The sequence below is a fragment of the Eubalaena glacialis genome, chromosome 1 (genome assembly GCF_028564815.1).
Source record: "Eubalaena glacialis isolate mEubGla1 chromosome 1, mEubGla1.1.hap2.+ XY, whole genome shotgun sequence".
NCBI classification, from domain to species: Eukaryota; Metazoa; Chordata; class Mammalia; order Artiodactyla; family Balaenidae; genus Eubalaena; species Eubalaena glacialis.
The window spans coordinates 93086114-93098350 of NC_083716.1; the positions used below are offsets into that span (position 1 = coordinate 93086114).

The 12237-nt window shown below is 74.2% G+C and overlaps 8 non-coding genes and 4 pseudogenes across 8 annotated transcripts; all 12 read left to right on the forward strand.

The window, feature by feature from the left end:
* Positions 1–581: 581 nt before the first annotated feature.
* Positions 582–700, forward strand: LOC133076888 (5S ribosomal RNA; annotated as a pseudogene).
* A 910-nt stretch (positions 701–1610) lies between these two features.
* Positions 1611–1729, forward strand: LOC133101745 (5S ribosomal RNA). The gene has a single exon (XR_009702682.1). It is a non-coding gene; the product is annotated as a 5S ribosomal RNA (ribosomal RNA).
* Positions 1730–2647: 918 nt separating this feature from the next.
* Positions 2648–2766, forward strand: LOC133104332 (5S ribosomal RNA). The gene has a single exon (XR_009703532.1). It is a non-coding gene; the product is annotated as a 5S ribosomal RNA (ribosomal RNA).
* Positions 2767–3676: 910 nt separating this feature from the next.
* LOC133078644 (5S ribosomal RNA) lies at positions 3677–3795 on the forward strand (annotated as a pseudogene).
* A 910-nt stretch (positions 3796–4705) lies between these two features.
* On the forward strand, positions 4706–4824 carry LOC133101760 (5S ribosomal RNA). The gene has a single exon (XR_009702684.1). It is a non-coding gene; the product is annotated as a 5S ribosomal RNA (ribosomal RNA).
* Positions 4825–5742: 918 nt separating this feature from the next.
* Positions 5743–5861, forward strand: LOC133104808 (5S ribosomal RNA). Its single transcript, XR_009703739.1, has one exon. It is a non-coding gene; the product is annotated as a 5S ribosomal RNA (ribosomal RNA).
* Positions 5862–6772: 911 nt separating this feature from the next.
* On the forward strand, positions 6773–6891 carry LOC133076891 (5S ribosomal RNA; annotated as a pseudogene).
* A 910-nt stretch (positions 6892–7801) lies between these two features.
* LOC133101768 (5S ribosomal RNA) lies at positions 7802–7920 on the forward strand. The gene has a single exon (XR_009702685.1). It is a non-coding gene; the product is annotated as a 5S ribosomal RNA (ribosomal RNA).
* A 918-nt stretch (positions 7921–8838) lies between these two features.
* Positions 8839–8957, forward strand: LOC133104336 (5S ribosomal RNA). The gene has a single exon (XR_009703533.1). It is a non-coding gene; the product is annotated as a 5S ribosomal RNA (ribosomal RNA).
* Positions 8958–9867: 910 nt separating this feature from the next.
* On the forward strand, positions 9868–9986 carry LOC133078652 (5S ribosomal RNA; annotated as a pseudogene).
* Positions 9987–10895: 909 nt separating this feature from the next.
* LOC133101775 (5S ribosomal RNA) lies at positions 10896–11014 on the forward strand. Its single transcript, XR_009702686.1, has one exon. It is a non-coding gene; the product is annotated as a 5S ribosomal RNA (ribosomal RNA).
* Positions 11015–11932: 918 nt separating this feature from the next.
* Positions 11933–12051, forward strand: LOC133104219 (5S ribosomal RNA). Its single transcript, XR_009703500.1, has one exon. It is a non-coding gene; the product is annotated as a 5S ribosomal RNA (ribosomal RNA).
* Positions 12052–12237: the final 186 nt, after the last annotated feature.

The following is a 12237-nucleotide window of genomic DNA, read 5'->3' on the forward strand; positions in this document are numbered from 1 at the left end:
GTATCTCCACAGCTCCCTCCGGAAAAAGCCCACCCTCCGCCGTTTCGCCACGGCCGGGGGCGGGAGCGGGGGCGGGGGCTGGGACCGGTTCGCTGGGCTGGCTAGACACCAGGCGCCGGGTCCTGTGCTCGGCGGGTGGCGTGGGGGCAAGGGTGGCCTTGCTGGGGCTAAGGGGCCGTGCCGGCTCAATGGTGGCTCCCAGTGGGTTAAGGGCCGACTGCCGTCGGGCAGGAGGGCCGGCCAGGCCGTGGCTGGGCTGCGCCTAGCACTGTGTGGATTGACAGGGTGGGGAATGCACAAGGGACCGAGGGCCACAGGCCCTTAAGCCTCCGGGGCCAAGTCCTGTGAGCGTTGAGCGGCTCTGGGGCGGAGGGCCAAGCGCCTACAGGCCTGGAGGGTCCCGCCTGACCTGAGCTGCGAAGTCGCCCACAACTCCACCACCCCCGGGCCCTCGAGGCCTCCTGTCGCTTGCCTGGGCGGACGGCAGGGCCGCGCCGGAGAGGGTTGGCTGCCGGGCTGGCGGTGAGTCGCCAGCACCAGCGAAGCTAAGCCTCAAGAGGCACACCGTGGCCCCCGCTGCATTCTACGGCCACACCTCCCTGAACGCACCACACCTCGTCTGATCTCGGAAGCTAATCAGGGTCTGGCCTGTTTCGTACCTGGATGGGAGACCACATGGGAATACCGAGTGCTGTAGGCTTTTTTGCCTCCCGCTCCGCCTTGACATTTAGTGGCCCGCGGCCGAGGCCGCCTCCGCCCCCGCTGAGCACCGCTGCAGGCCTCACCTCCTCACGTCCCTCCCAACACAGCGCGCCGGAGGGATCGCTCCCCGCCGAGCTGGCTGGACATGCGGCCAGAATGCGGCCCTGGAAGGCAGCCGCCACCCCAGCCGCTCCCGTGGTGGCTGGCCCGGACCCAGACTCCGCCGCAGGCCGGGGTGCCGTCCGTGCGGCCCGCGAGGCCCTCGACCTGCACTTGGCCGCCCCCACCGGAGCCCAGCCGCGCCGCAGCCCCCTGTCTGCCCGTGTGTCTCTCCACAGCTCCCTCCGGAAAAAGCCCCCCCCTCCGCCGTTTCGCCACGGCCGGGGGCGGGAGCGGGGGCGGGGGCCGGGGCCGCTTCTCCGGGCCTGCCGGCCACCAGGGCCGGGGTCCTGTGCTCGGCGGGCGGCGTGGGGGCAAGGGGGGGCCTTGCTGGGGCTAAGGGGCCGTGCCCACTCCATGGTGGCTCCCAGTGGCTTCGGGCCAGCTGCTGCCCGGCCGGAGGGCCGGCCCGGCCGTGGCCGGGCTGCGCCTAACTCCGCGTGGGCGGGCAGGGGGGGATGCCCAAGGGACCGCGGCCGCCGGGCCCTGAAGCCTCCGGGGCCGCGTCCCTGTGAGCGTCGAGCGGGATCTGCGGCGGGGCGCCAAGCGCCGACGGGCCTGGAGCGTCCCGCCCGCCCTGGGCTGCGAGGTGGCCCACCACTCCGCCACCCCCGGGTCCCCGAGGCCTCCTGTCGCCTGCCTGGGCGGGCGGCAGGGCCCTGCCGGAGAGGGCTGGCCGCCGGCATGGCGGTAAGGCGCAGGCGCCAGCGAAGCTGGGCCTCAAGAGGCACCGCGCGGGCCCCTCCTGCGTCTACGGCCATACCACCCTGAACGCGCCCGATCTCGTCTGATCTCGGAAGCTAAGCAGGGTCGGGCCTGGTTAGTACTTGGATGGGAGACCGCCTGGGAATACCGGGTGCTGTAGGCTTTTTGCCTCCCGCTCCGCCTTCTCCTTTAGTCGCCCGCCGCCTCCGCCCCCGCCCCCGCCCCCGCCCCCGCCGGGCACCGCTGCAGGCCCCACCTCCTCCGGCCCCTCCCACCACAGCGCGCCAGAGGGGGCGCTCTCCGCCTGCCTGGCCGGCCAGGCGGCCAGAAGGCGGCTCTGGAAGGCAGCCGCATCCCAGCCGCTCCCGGGGTGGCTGGCCTGAACCCAGACTCCGCCTCAGGCCCGGGTGCCGGCCGTGCGGCCCGCGAGCCCCTTGACCTGCACCTGGCCGCCCCCACTAGCGCCCAGCCCCGGCGCAGCCACCTATCTGCCGGTGTGTCTCTCCACAGCTCCCTCCGGAAAAAGCCCCCCCTCCGCCGTTTCGCCACGGCCGGGGGCGGGAGCGGGGGCGGGGGCCGGGGCCGGTGCTCCGGGCCGGCCGGCCACAAGGCGCCGGGTCCTGTGCTCGGCGGGTGGCGTGGGGGCAAGGGTGGCCTTGCTGGGGCTAAGGGGCCGTGCCGACTCAATGGTGGCTCCCAGTGGGTTAAGGGCCGACTGCCGTCGGGCAGGAGGGCCGGCCCGGGCTGCGGCTGGGCTGCGCCTAGCGCCGCGTGGGCGGGCAGAGGGGAGGCCCAAGGGACCGCGGGCCCCGGGCCCTGAAGCCTCCGGGGCCACGTCCCTGTGAGCGACGTGCGGGATCTGGGGCGGGGCGCCAAGCGCCGAACGGTTTGGTGGGTCCCGCCCGCCCTGGGCTGGGAGGTCGCCGAACCCTCCGCCACCCCCCTGGTACCCGAGGCCGCCGTTGCCCTGCCTGGGCGGGCGGCGGGGCCCTGCCGGGGCGGGCTGGCCGCCGGGCTGGCGGGGAGGCGCAAGCGCCAGCGAAGCTGGGCCTCAAGAGGCACTCCGCGGGCCCCTCTTAACGTCTACGGCCATACCACCCTGAACGCGCCCGAACTCGTCTGATCTCGGAAGCTAAGCAGGGTCGGGCCTGGTTAGTACTTGGATGGGAGACCGCCTGGGAATACCGGGTGCTGTAGGCTTCTTGCCTCCCGCTCCGCCTTCTCCTTTAGTCGCCCGCCGCCTCCGCCCCCGCCCCCGCCCCCGCCGGGCAGCGCTGCAGGCCCCACCTCCTCCGGCCCCTCCCACCACAGCGCGCCAGAGGGGGCGCTCCGCGCCGGCCTGGCCGGCCAGGCGGCCAGAAGGCGGCCCTGGAAGGCAGCCGCCACCCCAGCCGCTCCCGTGGTGGCTGGCCCGGACCCAGACTCCGCCGCAGGCCGGGGTGCCGTCCGTGCGGCCCACGAAGCCCTCGACCTGCACTTGGCCGCCCCCACCGGAGCCCAGCCGCGCCGCAGCCCCCTGTCTGCCCGTGTGTCTCTCCACAGCTCCCTCCGGAAAAAGCCCACCCTTTGCCACTTCGCCACGGCCGAGAGTGGGAGTGGGGTCGTGGACTGGGACCGGTTCGCTGGGCTGGCTAGACACCAGGCGCCAGGAACTTTGCTCGGCAGTTGGCGTGGGGGCAAGGGTGGCGTTGCTGTGTCTAAGGGGCCGTGCCGGCTCAATGGTGGCTCCCAGTGGCTTCGGGCCAACTGCCGTTGGGCAGGCGGGCCGGCCAGGCCGTGGCTGGGCTGCGCCTAGCACTGTGTGGATTGACAGGGTGGGGAATGCACAAGGGACCGAGGGCCACAGGCCCTTAAGCCTCCGGGGCCAAGTCCTGTGAGCGTTGAGCGGCTCTGGGGCGGAGGGCCAAGCGCCTACAGGCCTGGAGGGTCCCGCCTGACCTGAGCTGCGAAGTCGCCCACAACTCCACCACCCCCGGGCCCTCGAGGCCTCCTGTCGCTTGCCTGGGCGGACGGCAGGGCCGCGCCGGAGAGGGTTGGCTGCCGGGCTGGCGGTAAGTCGCCAGCACCAGCGAAGCTAAGCCTCAAGAGGCACACCGTGGCCCCCGCTGCATTCTACAGCCACACCTCCCTGAACGCACCACACCTCGTCTGATCTCGGAAGCTAATCAGGGTCTGGCCTGTTTCGTACCTGGATGGGAGACCACATGGGAATACCGAGTGCTGTAGGCTTTTTTGCCTCCCGCTCCGCCTTGACATTTAGTGGCCCGCGGCCGAGGCCGCCTCCGCCCCCGCTGAGCACCGCTGCAGGCCTCACCTCCTCACGTCCCTCCCAACACAGCGCGCCGGAGGGATCGCTCCCCGCCGAGCTGGCTGGACATGCGGCCAGAATGCGGCCCTGGAAGGCAGCCGCCACCCCAGCCGCTCCCGTGGTGGCTGGCCCGGACCCAGACTCCGCCGCAGGCCGGGGTGCCGTCCGTGCGGCCCGCGAGGCCCTCGACCTGCACTTGGCCGCCCCCACCGGAGCCCAGCCGCGCCGCAGCCCCCTGTCTGCCCGTGTGTCTCTCCACAGCTCCCTCCGGAAAAAGCCCCCCCCTCCGCCGTTTCGCCACGGCCGGGGGCGGGAGCGGGGGCGGGGGCCGGGGCCGCTTCTCCGGGCCTGCCGGCCACCAGGGCCGGGGTCCTGTGCTCGGCGGGCGGCGTGGGGGCAAGGGGGGGCCTTGCTGGGGCTAAGGGGCCGTGCCCACTCCATGGTGGCTCCCAGTGGCTTCGGGCCAGCTGCTGCCCGGCCGGAGGGCCGGCCCGGCCGTGGCCGGGCTGCGCCTAACTCCGCGTGGGCGGGCAGGGGTGGATGCCCAAGGGACCGCGGCCGCCGGGCCCTGAAGCCTCCGGGGCCGCGTCCCTGTGAGCGTCGAGCGGGATCTGCGGCGGGGCGCCAAGCGCCGACGGGCCTGGAGCGTCCCGCCCGCCCTGGGCTGCGAGGTGGCCCACCACTCCGCCACCCCCGGGTCCCCGAGGCCTCCTGTCGCCTGCCTGGGCGGGCGGCAGGGCCCTGCCGGAGAGGGCTGGCCGCCGGCATGGCGGTAAGGCGCAGGCGCCAGCGAAGCTGGGCCTCAAGAGGCACCGCGCGGGCCCCTCCTGCGTCTACGGCCATACCACCCTGAACGCGCCCGATCTCGTCTGATCTCGGAAGCTAAGCAGGGTCGGGCCTGGTTAGTACTTGGATGGGAGACCGCCTGGGAATACCGGGTGCTGTAGGCTTTTTGCCTCCCGCTCCGCCTTCTCCTTTAGTCGCCCGCCGCCTCCGCCCCCGCCCCCGCCCCCGCCCCCGCCGGGCACCGCTGCAGGCCCCACCTCCTCCGGCCCCTCCCACCACAGCGCGCCAGAGGGGGCGCTCTCCGCCTGCCTGGCCGGCCAGGCGGCCAGAAGGCGGCCCTGGAAGGCAGCCGCATCCCAGCCGCTCCCGGGGTGGCTGGCCTGAACCCAGACTCCGCCTCAGGCCCGGGTGCCGGCCGTGCGGCCCGCGAGCCCCTTGACCTGCACCTGGCCGCCCCCACTAGCGCCCAGCCCCGGCGCAGCCACCTATCTGCCGGTGTGTCTCTCCACAGCTCCCTCCGGAAAAAGCCCCCCCTCCGCCGTTTCGCCACGGCCGGGGGCGGGAGCGGGGGCGGGGGCCGGGGCCGGTGCTCCGGGCCGGCCGGCCACAAGGCGCCGGGTCCTGTGCTCGGCGGGTGGCGTGGGGGCAAGGGTGGCCTTGCTGGGGCTAAGGGGCCGTGCCGACTCAATGGTGGCTCCCAGTGGGTTAAGGGCCGACTGCCGTCGGGCAGGAGGGCCGGCCCGGGCTGCGGCTGGGCTGCGCCTAGCGCCGCGTGGGCGGGTAGAGGGGAGGCCCAAGGGACCGCGGGCCCCGGGCCCTGAAGCCTCCGGGGCCACGTCCCTGTGAGCGACGTGCGGGATCTGGGGCGGGGCGCCAAGCGCTGAACGGTTTGGTGGGTCCCGCCCGCCCTGGGCTGGGAGGTCGCCGAACCCTCCGCCACCCCCCTGGTACCCGAGGCCGCCGTTGCCCTGCCTGGGCGGGCGGCGGGGCCCTGCCGGGGCGGGCTGGCCGCCGGGCTGGCGGGGAGGCGCAAGCGCCAGCGAAGCTGGGCCTCAAGAGGCACTCCGCGGGCCCCTCTTAACGTCTACGGCCATACCACCCTGAACGCGCCGGAACTCGTCTGATCTCAGAAGCTAAGCAGGGTCGGGCCTGGTTAGTACTTGGATGGGAGACCGCCTGGGAATACCGGGTGCTGTAGGCTTCTTGCATCCCGCTCCGCCTTCTCCTTTAGTCGCCCGCCGCCTCCGCCCCCGCCCCCGCCCCCGCCGGGCAGCGCTGCAGGCCCCACCTCCTCCGGCCCCTCCCACCACAGCGCGCCAGAGGGGGCGCTCCGCGCCGGCCTGGCCGGCCAGGCGGCCAGAAGGCGGCCCTGGAAGGCAGCCGCCACCCCAGCCGCTCCCGTGGTGGCTGGCCCGGACCCAGACTCCGCCGCAGGCCGGGGTGCCGTCCGTGCGGCCCACGAAGCCCTCGACCTGCACTTGGCCGCCCCCACCGGAGCCCAGCCGCGCCGCAGCCCCCTGTCTGCCCGTGTGTCTCTCCACAGCTCCCTCCGGAAAAAGCCCACCCTTTGCCACTTCGCCACGGCCGAGAGTGGGAGCGGGGTCGTGGGCTGGGACCGGTTCGCTGGGCTGGCTAGACACCAGGCGCCGGGAACTTTGCTCGGCAGTTGGCGTGGGGGCAAGGGTGGCGTTGCTGTGTCTAAGGGGCCGTGCCGGCTCAATGGTGGCTCCCAGTGGGTTAAGGGCCGACTGCCGTCGGGCAGGAGGGCCGGCCAGGCCGTGGCTGGGCTGCGCCTAGCACTGTGTGGATTGACAGGGTGGGGAATGCACAAGGGACCGAGGGCCACAGGCCCTTAAGCCTCCGGGGCCAAGTCCTGTGAGCGTTGAGCGGCTCTGGGGCGGAGGGCCAAGCGCCTACAGGCCTGGAGGGTCCCGCCTGACCTGAGCTGCGAAGTCGCCCACAACTCCACCACCCCCGGGCCCTCGAGGCCTCCTGTCGCTTGCCTGGGCGGACGGCAGGGCCGCGCCGGAGAGGGTTGGCTGCCGGGCTGGCGGTGAGTCGCCAGCACCAGCGAAGCTAAGCCTCAAGAGGCACACCGTGGCCCCCGCTGCATTCTACGGCCACACCTCCCTGAACGCACCACACCTCGTCTGATCTCGGAAGCTAATCAGGGTCTGGCCTGTTTCGTACCTGGATGGGAGACCACATGGGAATACCGAGTGCTGTAGGCTTTTTTGCCTCCCGCTCCGCCTTGACATTTAGTGGCCCGCGGCCGAGGCCGCCTCCGCCCCCGCTGAGCACCGCTGCAGGCCTCACCTCCTCACGTCCCTCCCAACACAGCGCGCCGGAGGGATCGCTCCCCGCCGAGCTGGCTGGACATGCGGCCAGAATGCGGCCCTGGAAGGCAGCCGCCACCCCAGCCGCTCCCGTGGTGGCTGGCCCGGACCCAGACTCCGCCGCAGGCCGGGGTGCCGTCCGTGCGGCCCGCGAGGCCCTCGACCTGCACTTGGCCGCCCCCACCGGAGCCCAGCCGCGCCGCAGCCCCCTGTCTGCCCGTGTGTCTCTCCACAGCTCCCTCCGGAAAAAGCCCCCCCCTCCGCCGTTTCGCCACGGCCGGGGGCGGGAGCGGGGGCGGGGGCCGGGGCCGCTTCTCCGGGCCTGCCGGCCACCAGGGCCGGGGTCCTGTGCTCGGCGGGCGGCGTGGGGGCAAGGGGGGGCCTTGCTGGGGCTAAGGGGCCGTGCCCACTCCATGGTGGCTCCCAGTGGCTTCGGGCCAGCTGCTGCCCGGCCGGAGGGCCGGCCCGGCCGTGGCCGGGCTGCGCCTAACTCCGCGTGGGCGGGCAGGGGGGGATGCCCAAGGGACCGCGGCCGCCGGGCCCTGAAGCCTCCGGGGCCGCGTCCCTGTGAGCGTCGAGCGGGATCTGCGGCGGGGCGCCAAGCGCCGACGGGCCTGGAGCGTCCCGCCCGCCCTGGGCTGCGAGGTGGCCCACCACTCCGCCACCCCCGGGTCCCCGAGGCCTCCTGTCGCCTGCCTGGGCGGGCGGCAGGGCCCTGCCGGAGAGGGCTGGCCGCCGGCATGGCGGTAAGGCGCAGGCGCCAGCGAAGCTGGGCCTCAAGAGGCACCGCGCGGGCCCCTCCTGCGTCTACGGCCATACCACCCTGAACGCGCCCGATCTCGTCTGATCTCGGAAGCTAAGCAGGGTCGGGCCTGGTTAGTACTTGGATGGGAGACCGCCTGGGAATACCGGGTGCTGTAGGCTTTTTGCCTCCCGCTCCGCCTTCTCCTTTAGTCGCCCGCCGCCTCCGCCCCCGCCCCCGCCCCCGCCCCCGCCGGGCACCGCTGCAGGCCCCACCTCCTCCGGCCCCTCCCACCACAGCGCGCCAGAGGGGGCGCTCTCCGCCTGCCTGGCCGGCCAGGCGGCCAGAAGGCGGCCCTGGAAGGCAGCCGCATCCCAGCCGCTCCCGGGGTGGCTGGCCTGAACCCAGACTCCGCCTCAGGCCCGGGTGCCGGCCGTGCGGCCCGCGAGCCCCTTGACCTGCACCTGGCCACCCCCACTAGCGCCCAGCCCCGGCGCAGCCACCTATCTGCCGGTGTGTCTCTCCACAGCTCCCTCCGGAAAAAGCCCCCCCTCCGCCGTTTCGCCACGGCCGGGGGCGGGAGCGGGGGCGGGGGCCGGGGCCGGTGCTCCGGGCCGGCCGGCCACAAGGCGCCGGGTCCTGTGCTCGGCGGGTGGCGTGGGGGCAAGGGTGGCCTTGCTGGGGCTAAGGGGCCGTGCCGACTCAATGGTGGCTCCCAGTGGGTTAAGGGCCGACTGCCGTCGGGCAGGAGGGCCGGCCCGGGCTGCGGCTGGGCTGCGCCTAGCGCCGCGTGGGCGGGCAGAGGGGAGGCCCAAGGGACCGCGGGCCCCGGGCCCTGAAGCCTCCGGGGCCACGTCCCTGTGAGCGACGTGCGGGATCTGGGGCGGGGCGCCAAGCGCCGAACGGTTTGGTGGGTCCCGCCCGCCCTGGGCTGGGAGGTCGCCGAACCCTCCGCCACCCCCCTGGTACCCGAGGCCGCCGTTGCCCTGCCTGGGCGGGCGGCGGGGCCCTGCCGGGGCGGGCTGGCCGCCGGGCTGGCGGGGAGGCGCAAGCGCCAGCGAAGCTGGGCCTCAAGAGGCACTCCGCGGGCCCCTCTTAACGTCTACGGCCATACCACCCTGAACGCGCCCGAACTCGTCTGATCTCGGAAGCTAAGCAGGGTCGGGCCTGGTTAGTACTTGGATGGGAGACCGCCTGGGAATACCGGGTGCTGTAGGCTTCTTGCCTCCCGCTCCGCCTTCTCCTTTAGTCGCCCGCCGCCTCCGCCCCCGCCCCCGCCCCCGCCGGGCAGCGCTGCAGGCCCCACCTCCTCCGGCCCCTCCCACCACAGCGCGCCAGAGGGGGCGCTCCGCGCCGGCCTGGCCGGCCAGGCGGCCAGAAGGCGGCCCTGGAAGGCAGCCGCCACCCCAGCCGCTCCCGTGGTGGCTGGCCCGGACCCAGACTCCGCCGCAGGCCGGGGTGCCGTCCGTGCGGCCCACGAAGCCCTCGACCTGCACTTGGCCGCCCCCACCGGAGCCCAGCCGCGCCGCAGCCCCCTGTCTGCCCGTGTGTCTCTCCACAGCTCCCTCCGGAAAAAGCCCACCCTTTGCCACTTCGCCACGGCCGAGAGTGGGAGTGGGGTCGTGGACTGGGACCGGTTCGCTGGGCTGGCTAGACACCAGGCGCCAGGAACTTTGCTCGGCAGTTGGCGTGGGGGCAAGGGTGGCGTTGCTGTGTCTAAGGGGCCGTGCCGGCTCAATGGTGGCTCCCAGTGGCTTCGGGCCAACTGCCGTTGGGCAGGCGGGCCGGCCAGGCCGTGGCTGGGCTGCGCCTAGCACTGTGTGGATTGACAGGGTGGGGAATGCACAAGGGACCGAGGGCCACAGGCCCTTAAGCCTCCGGGGCCAAGTCCTGTGAGCGTTGAGCGGCTCTGGGGCGGAGGGCCAAGCGCCTACAGGCCTGGAGGGTCCCGCCTGACCTGAGCTGCGAAGTCGCCCACAACTCCACCACCCCCGGGCCCTCGAGGCCTCCTGTCGCTTGCCTGGGCGGACGGCAGGGCCGCGCCGGAGAGGGTTGGCTGCCGGGCTGGCGGTAAGTCGCCAGCACCAGCGAAGCTAAGCCTCAAGAGGCACACCGTGGCCCCCGCTGCATTCTACAGCCACACCTCCCTGAACGCACCACACCTCGTCTGATCTCGGAAGCTAATCAGGGTCTGGCCTGTTTCGTACCTGGATGGGAGACCACATGGGAATACCGAGTGCTGTAGGCTTTTTTGCCTCCCGCTCCGCCTTGACATTTAGTGGCCCGCGGCCGAGGCCGCCTCCGCCCCCGCTGAGCACCGCTGCAGGCCTCACCTCCTCACGTCCCTCCCAACACAGCGCGCCGGAGGGATCGCTCCCCGCCGAGCTGGCTGGACATGCGGCCAGAATGCGGCCCTGGAAGGCAGCCGCCACCCCAGCCGCTCCCGTGTGGCTGGCCCGGACCCAGACTCCGCCGCAGGCCGGGGTGCCGGCCGTGCGGCCCGCGAGGCCCTCGACCTGCACTTGGCCGCCCCCACCGGAGCCCAGCCGCGCCGCAGCCCCCTGTCTGCCCGTGTGTCTCTCCACAGCTCCCTCCGGAAAAAGCCCCCCCCTCCGCCGTTTCGCCACGGCCGGGGGCGGGAGCGGGGGCGGGGGCCGGGGCCGCTTCTCCGGGCCTGCCGGCCACCAGGGCCGGGGTCCTGTGCTCGGCGGGCGGCGTGGGGGCAAGGGGGGGCCTTGCTGGGGCTAAGGGGCCGTGCCCACTCCATGGTGGCTCCCAGTGGCTTCGGGCCAGCTGCTGCCCGGCCGGAGGGCCGGCCCGGCCGTGGCCGGGCTGCGCCTAACTCCGCGTGGGCGGGCAGGGGGGGATGCCCAAGGGACCGCGGCCGCCGGGCCCTGAAGCCTCCGGGGCCGCGTCCCTGTGAGCGTCGAGCGGGATCTGCGGCGGGGCGCCAAGCGCCGACGGGCCTGGAGCGTCCCGCCCGCCCTGGGCTGCGAGGTGGCCCACCACTCCGCCACCCCCGGGTCCCCGAGGCCTCCTGTCGCCTGCCTGGGCGGGCGGCAGGGCCCTGCCGGACAGGGCTGGCCGCCGGCATGGCGGTAAGGCGCAGGCGCCAGCGAAGCTGGGCCTCAAGAGGCACCGCGCGGGCCCCTCCTGCGTCTACGGCCATACCACCCTGAACGCGCCCGATCTCGTCTGATCTCGGAAGCTAAGCAGGGTCGGGCCTGGTTAGTACTTGGATGGGAGACCGCCTGGGAATACCGGGTGCTGTAGGCTTTTTGCCTCCCGCTCCGCCTTCTCCTTTAGTCGCCCGCCGCCTCCGCCCCCGCCCCCGCCCCCGCCCCCGCCGGGCACCGCTGCAGGCCCCACCTCCTCCGGCCCCTCCCACCACAGCGCGCCAGAGGGGGCGCTCTCCGCCTGCCTGGCCGGCCAGGCGGCCAGAAGGCGGCCCTGGAAGGCAGCCGCATCCCAGCCGCTCCCGGGGTGGCTGGCCTGAACCCAGACTCCGCCTCAGGCCCGGGTGCCGGCCGTGCGGCCCGCGAGCCCCTTGACCTGCACCTGGCCGCCCCCACTAGCGCCCAGCCCCGGCGCAGCCACCTATCTGCCGGTGTGTATCTCCACAGCTCCCTCCGGAAAAAGCCCCCCCTCCGCCGTTTCGCCACGGCCGGGGGCGGGAGCGGGGGCGGGGGCCGGGGCCGGTGCTCCGGGCCGGCCGGCCACAAGGCGCCGGGTCCTGTGCTCGGCGGGTGGCGTGGGGGCAAGGGTGGCCTTGCTGGGGCTAAGGGGCCGTGCCGACTCAATGGTGGCTCCCAGTGGGTTAAGGGCCGACTGCCGTCGGGCAGGAGGGCCGGCCCGGGCTGCGGCTGGGCTGCGCCTAGCGCCGCGTGGGCGGGCAGAGGGGAGGCCCAAGGGACCGCGGGCCCCGGGCCCTGAAGCCTCCGGGGCCACGTCCCTGTGAGCGACGTGCGGGATCTGGGGCGGGGCGCCAAGCGCCGAACGGTTTGGTGGGTCCCGCCCGCCCTGGGCTGGGAGGTCGCCGAACCCTCCGCCACCCCCCTGGTACCCGAGGCCACCGTTGCCCTGCCTGGGCGGGCGGCGGGGCCCTGCCGGGGCGGGCTGGCCGCCGGGCTGGCGGGGAGGCGCAAGCGCCAGCGAAGCTGGGCCTCAAGAGGCACTCCGCGGGCCCCTCTTAACGTCTACGGCCATACCACCCTGAAAGCGCCCGAACTCGTCTGATCTCGGAAGCTAAGCAGGGTCGGGCCTGGTTAGTACTTGGATGGGAGACCGCCTGGGAATACCGGGTGCTGTAGGCTTCTTGCCTCCCGCTCCGCCTTCTCCTTTAGTCGCCCGCCGCCTCCGCCCCCGCCCCCGCCCCCGCCGGGCAGCGCTGCAGGCCCCACCTCCTCCGGCCCCTCCCACCACAGCGCGCCAGAGGGGGCGCTCCGCGCCGGCCTGGCCGGCCAGGCGGCCAGAAGGCGGCCCTGGAAGGCAGCCGCCAC